The sequence below is a fragment of the Podarcis melisellensis genome (assembly GCF_964234715.1).
Source record: "Podarcis melisellensis genome assembly, chromosome: 5".
NCBI classification, from domain to species: domain Eukaryota; kingdom Metazoa; phylum Chordata; class Lepidosauria; order Squamata; family Lacertidae; genus Podarcis; species Podarcis melisellensis.
The window spans coordinates 63,490,662-63,503,338 of record NC_138537.1 but is presented as its reverse complement, the minus strand read 5'-3'; the positions used below and the strand labels follow the sequence as shown (position 1 = coordinate 63,503,338).

General features: G+C 42.9%; 1 long non-coding RNA gene across 1 annotated transcript; it reads left to right on the top strand.

Moving 5' to 3' along the window:
• The first annotated feature begins 5,645 nt into the window (after nucleotides 1–5,645).
• Nucleotides 5,646–11,326, top strand: LOC309370879. The gene is made up of 2 exons (XR_014168719.1): nucleotides 5,646–5,883; nucleotides 11,027–11,326. It is a non-coding gene; the product is annotated as an uncharacterized lncRNA (long non-coding RNA).
• Nucleotides 11,327–12,677: the final 1,351 nt, after the last annotated feature.

The window sequence follows — 12,677 nt, the reverse complement described above, 5'->3', positions numbered from 1 at the left end:
TCCTGATTGGTTTGCAGTGTTATCCTTCACTTTCCAGTTAAGGTCTATCAGTTCCCTTATAGCAAAAAGTCTGATCCTTTGGGCAAGTGAGTTCATTGAACAAGATCTCCCCCGTGACCTAGAGGAAGGGCCATAGCTCTGTGATAGAGAATCTGCTTTGCATTCAAAATATCCCAGTATCAATCCTCGGCATCTACATGTAAGGCTAGCAAAGACTTTTTGTCTGAAACTCTGTAGAGCTGACTCGCAGTCAGGGTAGAAAATGCTAAGCTAAACAGACTGGAAGCATCCACAGACATGTGTAGTTTTGGGGTGGTAGCTTAACTCTGTAGCATATTGGTCTACCCTCCAAACGTATTCCATGTGATAAACAAGAAAATATTTAAAGATCCTGTGTTCTCTGTAGCATAGATTTGTGATGTGCAGTATAAATAGATCATTTTCCCCACATCCATTTTAGGGACTCATTTGTGTTGGTGAAATAGCTTGCGATTTATGCTTTTCATGAAAGAGGAAACTGAAAAATGCACTCCTTGGGGATTAAAAACTAAGTGTGTTGCAAATATTTATAAGTACAAGCATATGACAAGTATGCCTCCAGAAAGACTTCTTGACAAAATGTTAGGCCCAGTGGGAACACACCATTTTTACCTCAGAGGAGCTATAGCAACAGTGAGTATTCCATACAAAAAGTTCTACAGCCATATATAGTGGCCCATCAGGAGTCCTTTATCTGTTTATGTCATCCCACAAGGATTGTCGAGTACCTAAAAAGCCTGGCATAGATGATAGATAGATATAGATAGATAGATGATAGATAGATATAGATAGATAGATAGATAGATAGATAGATAGATAGATGATAGATAGATAGATAGATAGATAGACAGACCGACAGACAGACAGACAGACAGACAGACAGATATGTCATAGCTACAGAGCCATGTAGATGTTTTAGGCAAATGCATTCTAGGTTCAGGCTCCTACTTGGAAATGATGCTGAGCCTTCATTTACTCTCTTATAGGCTCTGAGATAATTGCTTCCTTCAAAATAAGATGTAATTACTCCCTCCCATGCCTAAAGAAACAGCCTGACAAAAAGCGAGTTATCCATGCTCTTCCTACAAGAGCATTTCATCATTCAATTGGCGAGAGGTGGCTCCTTCTCTACTGAGCAAGGTTGCCGCTCGCTTGCTTGAACAAGTGTGGCCAGATTTATTCCTTTGTTCTGTGGGCTTTGCCCCACACCCCATCGTGACGTGCCTCAGTCCCTTCTCGCCTCCACTGTGTTGGTGGCAAACTCTTAATCTGTTGTCACTCAGGTTGTTTCCACACACAGCTGCTTCTCCCACAGGCAAAGCCATCTCCAGGTCTGTTGGCTGTCACAGGCAAGAGGCCTGCAGTCCCTTCCCCTGTTGAAACCACACTGCTCTCTCGCTTGTAAAGAAAGCATTTGACAGGTTATAGGGTGGCTTTTCTTCTTGTTTAAAAGCTGGGTACAAAATAAATTTGAGGTGGGAGTGTGCACAGTTTATACAGATCATCCATCGTATCAAATATATGGCTTCTTGTTCAGAGATTCACTGACCTCCATGAGATACTGAGGGGAGGGGAAAGCTTTCCCAGACTTTGCCCAGGATTCAAGTCCTCAGGTTCTCCCATGAATATGTATTGAAGACAGGTTTGGGTCTGGATATATGCAAGTTCACTTATTCTCCAGGGACTCCATGACCAGTTAAGGTCTACCACTACCTCAACAGCTCTTCAGTTTCCACAGAGCACCCCAAGAATGTCAAAAGCATCATGATAAAATTCTCGGTTTATATGAATATAAAGAAAGAATTGAATAGCATAAAATTACACATTGCGTGCATATGGTTGCATACCTGGCCATCCCTATATGAATATCCTCTTTTTGTGGCATGTGGTAAGCCCTGGGGTTTAAATAAGGGGCTGCCAGCTCTGCAACTGTAGACAGCTGACCTCAGTTTGAACCTGACTTATTTTTGCGCATGGCGCTTGTAAAGTGATAACTGGAGTGGGTGAGGGTTATTTTTTTTTTATGATGCAGGCATGTTTAAAGTACAGATCTGCCAGTGCTAAATGCAGGAGGTGTTTTGAAATTCAGGGCTGCTGTGTTTCTGTGCCCCCCGAAATAGTATCTGTAGTAGCTCACAGAAAAATGGCAAAGCACAAGAGCTGAAAGTCTCTGTTCATAATATTTTTTTAAAAAAAATATTATTCATGCCTGGCAGCCCGATTCCATCCAGGGAGGAAACCCTGCCAAAGTAAATAATTCCAGAGAGCACCGGAGATAAGAAAGAGGCAAAGGAAGGGGTCTTAGCAGAAATTACTGGGCTATAAAGAATAACAAGAACTTCAGAGAGGTTAAATCTTACTTGCAGATATAGAAGCCTCCAACAGACAGCTAGTGTGCTTAATTCAGGCAATGGGGAGACACCCACCATTTGACTCTCTTTGCATTCAAGTTTCTGGGGAGGGGGAGGAATGAAAGGCAGTGTCTAGACTTATCAAAAGACCTCTGAGCTGTAGATGCAGACCTACACGGTTCCAGCAAAATTCCAGCTGCTGTTTGCATCTTGGTAGCCTCCACGGTTGCTGTAAGGATTAAAAGAATTAACAAAATTCCACAGAAACTTTGTCTTGAGGAATGCTAAGTACTGAGTTTCTTTTGGGGTGGGGTTCCTACTTACTGTGGATGTACTTATTAAAATGAAGGTAATTTAATAAAGATGATGAAAGTGTCCTTTAAAATATTATAATAAAGCAGGGTAGGAAAACTTGTTTTAGCAAGAGAGACGCAACCGCTTTTGGGCAATCTTTGTGGGTCAGGTGGGGTGTTACATGCTAGCAAGGGGCAGGATCCAAACCAAAGGTGATGCCAGGGAGCAAAGCTGCATGCAACGTGCTTTCACAGCCACACCACATTCACGCAGCTCATGCAAATAAATTCATCTGCGCATCCACACCTGTGACCTAGATGCTTTTGGACTGCTATATCCTCTGTGGAAGTGTGTCAACAGAATTTTGTTGTTTTTCTTCAGTGGTACTTCATATATATTTTTTTGCTTCTTTCTGACTTATATTCAGTTGTATTCCAAGGGCTTTGAGCAGTTGGCTGCAAGGCTGTTTTATGAGATACAGCATGGAAAGATCCCCATTCCCAGGACCTCACAGTCTAAATATTCAGAAGACACAGAAAGCCAAGGCACAGAAGAGGAAGCACCAGCTCAGCAACATCTGATAGTAGTCACGGCATAATGTGGTACTTAGGCTGAAGTCACACAATAATTTCTGAGAGCTGGAAGTTGTCTGAAAGAGGAGTATCTTCTTCTGCATCCATATTTTATTTGTCCCACTGTCATCTCTGATCAAACAGGGTTGGTAAGGTTTTAACCTGTTTAGCTGAGGGGCTCAGTATACATAGTTTCCCAACAACACTGGGTTTTTTTAATCTAGTTACAATGAATCGCATTCTGTCATTTCATACCTCCCCCTATTGCTTTCCCCACTTAAATTCATTTTCTCATTCTTCTCCCATGGAAACAGTCGTTTTCCCATTTCCAATACAGTGCTACTTCGGGTTAATAACGTAATTCGTTCTGGAGGTCCCTTCTTAAGCTGAAACTGTTCTTAACCTGAAGCACCACTTTAGCTAATGAGACCTCCTGCTGCCGCTGCTATTCCTGGGTTACTGGAGTCTGTAACCTGAAGCGTATGTAACCTGAAGCGTATGTACCGGTAACCTGAGGTACCACTGTACCTGCAAAGAAGCAGACTGCAGGGGGAAAGCACCGAGAAGGAACTGCAGACAGGTTTGTTCCCTACTACCATAACAGCCTGCATTGTTGATATAATTCATTCCTGTAAATTAAGCACTGATTATAACACACCGTATCTCTCCTAAGTATTTAGACACCAAGCTAACACTAGCAGGTTCCATATACACTGCTGATGACAGAGAAAAGTTTTGTTAACTAACCAGAAAAAGAAGAAGGCCCAACCATTTTAAATGCCTTTCTAGGCCTCTAACAGGTGCGTGGTCTGGAGAAATCAGCCAATCAAGCCTTTTACTACAGAGAGATGCACATCATCGCCTGCTAACATCAAATCAAGCTGCTGTTAAAGGCATTAAAACAAGTGACAGCTCCTCCAGTGAGGAGGCAGTTGCTTAATTTAGATTCTGCAACACTGGGGGGGGGGAGTAGGGCAATTTTATACACCAAGTTTAAATTAGCGCTTGCTTAAGTTAGTGCACGTGGTGAACATAAAGCCTGTGTTGGCTGTAATGCACATGGACAGTACAATCCCATGTGTGGAAACAGCACTGTGTTCAACTGGCCTTACTACCTCGTAAGTGGGTTTGGCATTATAGCCTTATAGCACCATCTCCTACATGTTTACTTGGAAATAATTCCCATATGAATTTGTATCTTTTTGACTAAAATGTGGGTTGTTGTTTTATTGCAACCCCTTAGTGTTTCTTGATATTGTTGTTCACACCCCAGTCTCTAAGGTTTCAGGAGACCCAGCCTCTGCCTTTCTCTGCCTACTTGAAACAAAGTACAGTCGTACTTTGGAAGTCGAATGGAATCCGTTCTGGAGGTCCGTTTGACTTCCGAAACATTCAGAAACCCAAGCGCGGCTTCTGATTGGCTGCAGGAAGCTCCTGCAGCGCAGCCAATCGGAAGCCCTGTCGGACATTTGGCTTCCGAAGAACGATCTCAAACCAGAACACTCACTTCCTGGTTTGCGGCGTTCGGGAGCCAAAACGTCCAAGTACCAAGGTGTTTGGGATCCAAGGTACGACTGTACATAAGAGACTGATACCATTTCTGTAAGACAAGCTTTACACAACACCTATACAGGCTGAGCATAAAATGGAAGGTTCAGGATGTTCTGCTCCAACATGTTCTGCTCCTGCATTAGTTTTCTGGGGTAGTCATCAAAGATTTCTGACAGAAAGCAAGCCTCTGTGCCTATTTTTTAGACTCCATATCCAGGACTGCCGGTCTTTATTCTCTTCCACATAGAGAACCTTGATGATGTTGTCTCCAGGAAAGGGAGGGAAAAGAAATACACCCTTCCAAAAGGATATCCAACTACTAGCTATGTGCAGCAACACGTCACCTGTGCTTCGCCATCTCTTTACTTACTGCAAGGGCCCATTTCCCCAGCAGAAGGACACCTGGCAACATAAACTGCTTTGTCTCTTTTAAAAACCTCTCTCTCTCTCTGTGTGTGTGTGTGTGTGTGTGTGTGTGTGGTCCCTCCCTGCCCCCCGCCCCCAAAATAAATTTTGTAACTCTGGTCTCTTTTTACAACCAGAGTCCCAATATTTTTGGGTAGGGAGGGACCACAAAAACCCATTTAGTCCAACCCCAATCTCAGTATGATATACTGTTTTAAGAACTGTGTATTGGTCATTAATCAAAATCCAATGCTTGTTTGCTCAGAAGTAAATGATTAATCCCATTGTGCCTAACTTTGAGGTAAGAATTTTGGATTGTACTGTCAATTTCTCCTCAGCATTCCTTCATGTATTAGCAACTTTCATAGCAGACGATGGTCTTTTTAGTGTGGCAGTGGTCAGGTGGCTCTTCTTAACTTCAGCATATGTAATTCTGTGATAGTTTGTTCTTCACGTACGCCAAAGCAAGGCAAACTTTTTTTGCACAGATTGCTATGGATTCTGTTTCTCGATCTGCGCAGCTCTGATCACTTTGACGCAAGGCTTCTTGCCAGCTGCAAGGCAGACTAATTTAGCTACAGAAGATGAGTCAACCTTTGTTTTGCTTTTTTTGCCTTTCTGGCTCTCATACAGCTTCTGACCACAGTTCAGCCGACAACACATTCTTGGAGGTAATTGCAGTCCTGTTAAAGGGAGTAAGGGAAGTTCTGTGGTTAGGCCACAGAAATGTGTCAGGAGATTATCTGCACACTTGCTTCTCAGAACAATCTCATTGACGCTTTAGGGGCTTCTGTATAATAATAATGTCTCACCTGCTCCAATTGAATCTATTCCCCTACTGGGCAAACTAGGCTAGATATGCTCTCTAAATCCCTAATGCACATTCGACACACGTTTTCCCTCTCAAAGAATTCTAGGCACTGTAGTTTGTTACAGTTCGCTTATAATTTTTACTCTGTGAGAGGTGGACTACAGGTCCCAGAATTCCTTGAGGGAAAGACTCTGTTGCAAATGTGCTTTATAGGGTGTGCACAGCCCAAGTTTCTAGAGTTTGCCACATTTACACCTAGAACTTGCAGACTGCATATTGTTGTTGTTGTTGTTTTGTTGTTGTTGTTATTAAACTATGCACCGATTCAAGAATGATATGTACTGCAACAATACAAATGCATACCTTTAAGATACCTAGACACTGAGGGGGAAATTCATTTTATGCAAATACAGTGGTACCTTGGTTCTCAAACTTAATCCGTTCCGGAAGTCCGTTCCAAAGCATACCAAAACCAAGGCACGCTCTCCCATAGAAAGTAATGCAAAATGGATTAATCCGTTCCAGACTTTTAAAAACAACCCCTAAAACAGCAATTTAACGTGTATTTTACTGTCTAACGAGACCATTGATCCATAAAATGAAAGCAATAATCAATGTACTGTAAATAAGACAGTATTGTAGATGATAAAAATTAAAATTATTATTATTTTCTTACCTGCACTGATGATAGTCATTGTTTGGATGGGAAGCTTTTATCCATTTCCACAGTCACACAATCAGTAGCTGAACAGGGTTCCACACAGTCACAAAAACAAATTAACCGAAAAAGCCTCAAAAACAAAAATGCAAAATAAATAGCAAAAACAAAAGCACCAGACTTAATCTATTCCAGAAGTCCATTTGACTTCCGAAATGTTCAAAAACCAAGGTGCAGCTTCTGATTGGTGCAGGCGCCCCAGAAACCATAGCCAACAGCCGCATTGGATGTTCAGCTTCCAAAAAACGTTCAAAAATTGGAACACCTACTTTCAGGTTTTTGGTGTTTGGGAATCAAGGCATTTGAGAACCAAGGCATTTGAGAACCAAGGTACTACTGTACCATAAAAGTTATTGGAGTGAGGCATACAGTGGAAAAGCCAAGGGAAAGCTCATTTACTACCATAACAGCCTTAGAGACCTAGAGCAAATAAAATCCATCCATAGTATTCACAACAAAGGGCATTACAACCTAAGATCTCAGAGCGAACATTCTCAACAGGAGGGAAACTGGAAGACAATTTCAACGTGGGGAAAACAGATAGTGGGGAAAGAATGGAGCATCTTCCTCCCCACCATTCCTCTCCCAATTTCAGCCTCCCAATGCCACCTTTTATTTTATTTTTAATCAAAAGAATGCAGTTCACATCGTATGTGGTTTCAGCCTCTGTCACGGGGGCTAAATAGTAACAATGGTGACGTCCCCACCCTCCTTCCTTCCGCTAATGTTTTTAGATCCAGCGTTAGCAGTTTAGAATTTTGGCAAATTAGTTGAGTATGTAGAGGTGAAGAATGGGGAAAAGGCAACAATAATGCAACAGGTATAATCCTCCAACTCCTGCTCCATAAATTATGCATTGACTTTGGGAAGCGAGTGCCATTCTTGCAGTCAGTTAGTCTTCGATTTCATAAAGGCAGGTTTGTAAATCTCTTTGGAAATAGACGCAAGCTGTGTAAAGAAGCAAAAAAAAGTAAATTCTATGTGAAGAAGTTTTCCAAGACCAGTTATATACAAAGATGCAGATGAAACAGAGCTTTTTGTTGATAAAGATTTCTGCTCATGCAGGCCTGCGCGTAGATTTAACATTTAATTATATGTATTTGGGGGGGTAAAGCCAGCCAAAAACTGTAATTAGATTCCATGTACTGCAGAGATATTTCTGGAGATAATCGTGTGGTGGGAAAAGAAGCAATTCATGCAAGGTCTCTGCCCAAATGTAGATTTATGAAACACAAACTGTAAGGGCAGAGGGACGTGTGTGCTATTTTCTGCCATCTTAATGTAATTTATATTCTTGTACGAATATTTTAATAGCTTGCAAATATTGCACTCTAAACTGAAGCACCAAACGAATTTCCCAATAGAGCAACTGCCACAAGTGATCACAACTTAATACTGCAAAATTAATATAGGATATCTTCTTTCTCCCATTATCAAGGAATAGGCTAACCTCCAACATCCTAAACATTTCTGCTGACATATCTGTCTTGGAACATTCAACAGTGGGCTGTTTCTGTGGGGTGAGCATAGTATAGTGTTTTCTGGTGGCATGTACTGGAGGAGTCAAATGAGCTGTGCCCCTGGCACGTGTCTGTTCAGTTGTTTTATTATTAGACTGCAAATGTACAGGGTAAGAACCAAAGAAATGTTTTTCAAATTGAGGAGCCGCATAACTCCATGGCAATCTGCTGCAATGCACTTTTATTTTAAAATTATGTGTACGATCGCTTCCTTGCAAGGTTCTTATACACACACACACACACACACACACACACTCCTTGTTCCAAATATAGGCTCGGTGTTGAGGGATACCTTTTCTTCTGCATGTGGCAGCCTCTTATGTGAATTGAATGATGGTAAACGACATCGCACCCTCTGCTCATGGTGGGATCCTTAAGATAGTCAATTTGCCATGAAAATGGAGCTCCCTGATTAAGGGCAGAAAACAGACACCACTAGCAGACGGGAATTGCAATTTACAACCCAACAGGGGGAGCTGTAGCAATGATGTAAAATTCTGAGCAACGCAGAGCCTGTGGGCGCTCAAGCCACCGCAACACACCCAAGAGAGACACGTGCCTCGGGTGCACTGCAGGCCCCGCAGTGAGTCCTGCCCACCATTTTGTCACACACACCCCTCAGTAGGGACACCCGGGGCGGGCTGCACCTACCACACACCCCTTGCTACGCCCCTGTATAGGTCTCCTCTAAATCATGGATAATTTCTGTTGTTATATTGTATTTTATGTTGTGAACTGCCATGAGCTCTACAGATGAAGGGCAGTATAAAATAGTAATAGCAATAGTAATAGTTAAGGTAAAGGAGCCCTGGACGATTAAGTCCAGTCAAAGGCAACTATGGGATGCAGTGCTCATCTCGCTTTTCAGGCCAAGGGAGCCGTGTTTGTCCACAGACAGCTTTCCGGGTCATGTGGCCAGCATGACTGAACCGCTTCTGGCACAAAGGGACACCATGACAGAAACCAGAGTGCACAGAAATGCTGTTTACCTTCCCACTACAGTGGTACCTATTTATCTACTTACACTGGTGTGCTTTTGAACTGCTACATTAGCAGGAGCTTGGACAGAGCAACAGGAGCTCACTCCGTCATGCAGATTCAAGCCGCCAACTTTCTGATTGGCAAGCCCAAGAGGCTTAGTGGTTTAAGCCACAGCGCCACCCGCTTCCCTTAATAATAGTAATAATAAGCCCCTCCCAACTGTCCCCCAGACAGCCGCTTGAGGCAGTTGCCTCACCAAGCCTCCTGGTTTTACTCCACATTTGTAAAATACCTGCAAGGAAGGGGAGAAAGACAGCATCAGTGAAGTGAACTTATATCTGTGTGTCTGACCCATGAGGAATCGGGAAGGCTGTCATCACTTAAGCCTCAAGTTTTAGACCTGTTGGCTAAATTTCAGAGATAGGAACTCTTAGCTCATGCCACAGGAAAAGTTGCTGAGCTCATGAAACTCTAGAGATCTAATGAGCTCCTGCTCTTGACATTGTTTTCTACTTATAGTAACTGGATGGTGTCCAAGTGCCTTATCCCCTCTGCTGCTGCAATTCTATGCTCCACCGAGAACTTGGCTTGGAAGAGACTCTGCATTCCTTTCTGACTTCCCTCACAGACACTCATCTCAGGGCTCAGAATAAATCCTGCAGCTATTAACACTTTGCAGTCTCTGTGTCTGCTTTCCCTCTTTTTAAAACAATCGTCTGTCAGCAGGGTGACCTGTGAGGGAAGCCTGTGCTCCCCTTGCTAGGTTGGGGTGAAGGCACTGCCAACTTCTTTCTCCAAAGTGCAAGGGAGTCTGGCCACTTGTTGTGTTTTCCCTGGGATTGATTTAAAGTCCAGTTGCTTGCAGTAGCCCCCCATGAGATAGTTCCGGACTGAGAACCACCATTAAAACTGATATTTCCCTAGTGTTTTCATACAGTTGCATTTCATAAGCCTGAATGAAAGCATTAATACAACAATTGGTAATATGAATCACTTAGTTGGTGAAATCTATGAGTGTGTGTGTGTTCTTTATAAGATTTTAATCTAAGCTTTCCTCTCTAGCTGTATGCTCAGGCTTTTGGCTCTGAATTTAGATCATACAGTAATGTGGTATGAGTTATGGCTTTTTTGTGCGCTTGTCCTTTTTATTATTGTTGATGGATGAATGTTTTTATATACGTTGTTTTGGGGTGTTCTTTGTTTTAAGTCACTTTGAGACATTTCATAAAAAGTGAAGAATGAGTATAATAAATAATTCTTCATTAAGTGAAGAAAGCCCTAAATGGTCATAGTAGTGAGAGAAGGGGCAGATGATCTGGATAGTTGTCCATGTTTTCCATTGGAGAGCTAAACAAATCTAACTGTGTACCGTACTGTAATAAAGAAAGAAAAGCTGGATATTCTGTTTTTTGGAGAAAATAGATTTGCCATGTCACAGAGAAGTTACAGTGCTAACTTCCTAGAGGGGAAGGAAGAACATCACATAGATCTTTGAGGTCAGAATCCTTTGGATGTACTTTTCAAAGGATGCATACCTATCTAATGGAAAACTTTCTCACTGTCCACTGCAGAATGTTATCACTGTGAGAGTGTAAATGTGGAGATAAATGAGAGTAAATGCAGAGATGTGCATGGTATACACATTCCAAACACTTAGACAGGCTCTGATACATAGACTAATTTGGAAGCTCTCTCATGTTTTTCCTCTGCCATTGAACTGATATAGCCTGTCACACAGAGGGATGAATGAACGAAGGATGATATCCTCCCTTTTTCCCCACCAGCCTTTTAGCACGTTGGCGTGAGAGACAAGAGTCCAACTGACCTGTGTCCGAACCCTGAGTGTGATGAGACCTCTGAAAAGAAGAAAGAGAACAACACCACAGGACTTAACCTATATTGGGACCCAAGGAATGTAACATCCTCTTACCATCAGCATAAGGGACCCTGGGGTTTCCCATAAGCCTGCTGTTATCTTCCTCTTCCTGAACCATTGTTGCTGTTTCAACTATATAAGTAGCCACACTTGGAGAATTCTAGCAAGCTGCTAGAATGTAGGATATCATTAAACAGCTTTAAAGAAAGATCACAGCAGATGACTGATATTTGGCTTCTGCAACAATGTGACACTGGAAAAACATGTCAAACTATTTCCCACCGCTGGGCAGCAGAGTTACAGTTTAGCCACATGTGTGATGGGGATGAGGAATGGAGCTTTCTGTAGGTGGAACATGTTGAAAAGGGGGCTTGGTGTGAGAAGGTTGAAGAGTTCTTCTCCTTGCAGCTGCTGATGGTGTGGGAAGCATCTGAGATCCAGAAATTGCTGGCAAGGAAGAAAGGCAGAGTACTCGGGTGATTTTATGCTCAGCTTCGTTGGGACCTGCTACCAGGAATATCACAAGGGGCTATTTAAAGATACCATCCACCTACCATCCAAGTAGGAAAAACTTGTCATCATAAAGATCCTGGCCACCAGAGTCCTATCCCTTCTTACTCAGTAATGAACTTGGGAAAGGTCACACAAGCTTAATGGACAAGTTTTCTGCTGTGGGTGACTTTAGACAAGTCCAGCTGACTCACAAGCTGAGACAGGGATCTAGACACCATGACACACACACCCTAGGCAAGGCTGCTGTAGTGCAGTCCACATGGGGCTGTCCCTTGGAGACTGCTCAGAAAGAGTCGTTCATTGAGAGCCAGTGTGGTGGAGTGGTTAAGAGCGGTAGACTCGTAATCTGGGGAACCGGGTTCGCGTCTCCGCTGGGTGACCTTGGGCCAGTCACACTTCTCTGAAGTCTCTCAGCCCCACTCACCTCACAGAGTGTTTGTTGTGGGGGAGGAAGGGAAAGGAGAATGTTAGCCACTTTGAGACTCCTTCAGGTAGTGATAAAGCGGGATACCAAATCCAAACTCTTCATTCATTTTATCTGTATGCCACTTTTCCAAACACAAAAATCATGCTGAAAGTAGCTCACAACAAAGAGTGCTTCCTTCACTTTCCATCTTCCCACTTCTGCTTCCAGTTTCTTTACACCTTCCAGGTCAAGGTCTGGGTATAGTTACACACAGCCCAGCAAGATTCTGGCAAATGAGCCTCATTTCTTCATTCAGATGCTTCTGTTGTGGTTCCTGTTCACTCTTATTGCTACTCAGAGCAACATTTGGACGAGAAACAAAATATGAAGGAGCTGACACCTAAAATGCCCACCCCTGGCCATTCCCCCCCCTCCCAACACACACACACTTAAGTAGAATCATAGAATTGTAGGGTTGAAAGGGACCCTGGTGATCATCTAATCTAACCCCCAGCAATGCAGGAATATCCAGTTATATCCATATGCGGACTGCATCTGCAACCTTAGCATTATCAGTACCAGGCCCTAACCAACTGCGCGATCCAGGCCTCAAGGAGCAATACTGGTTTTAGCTAGGAAA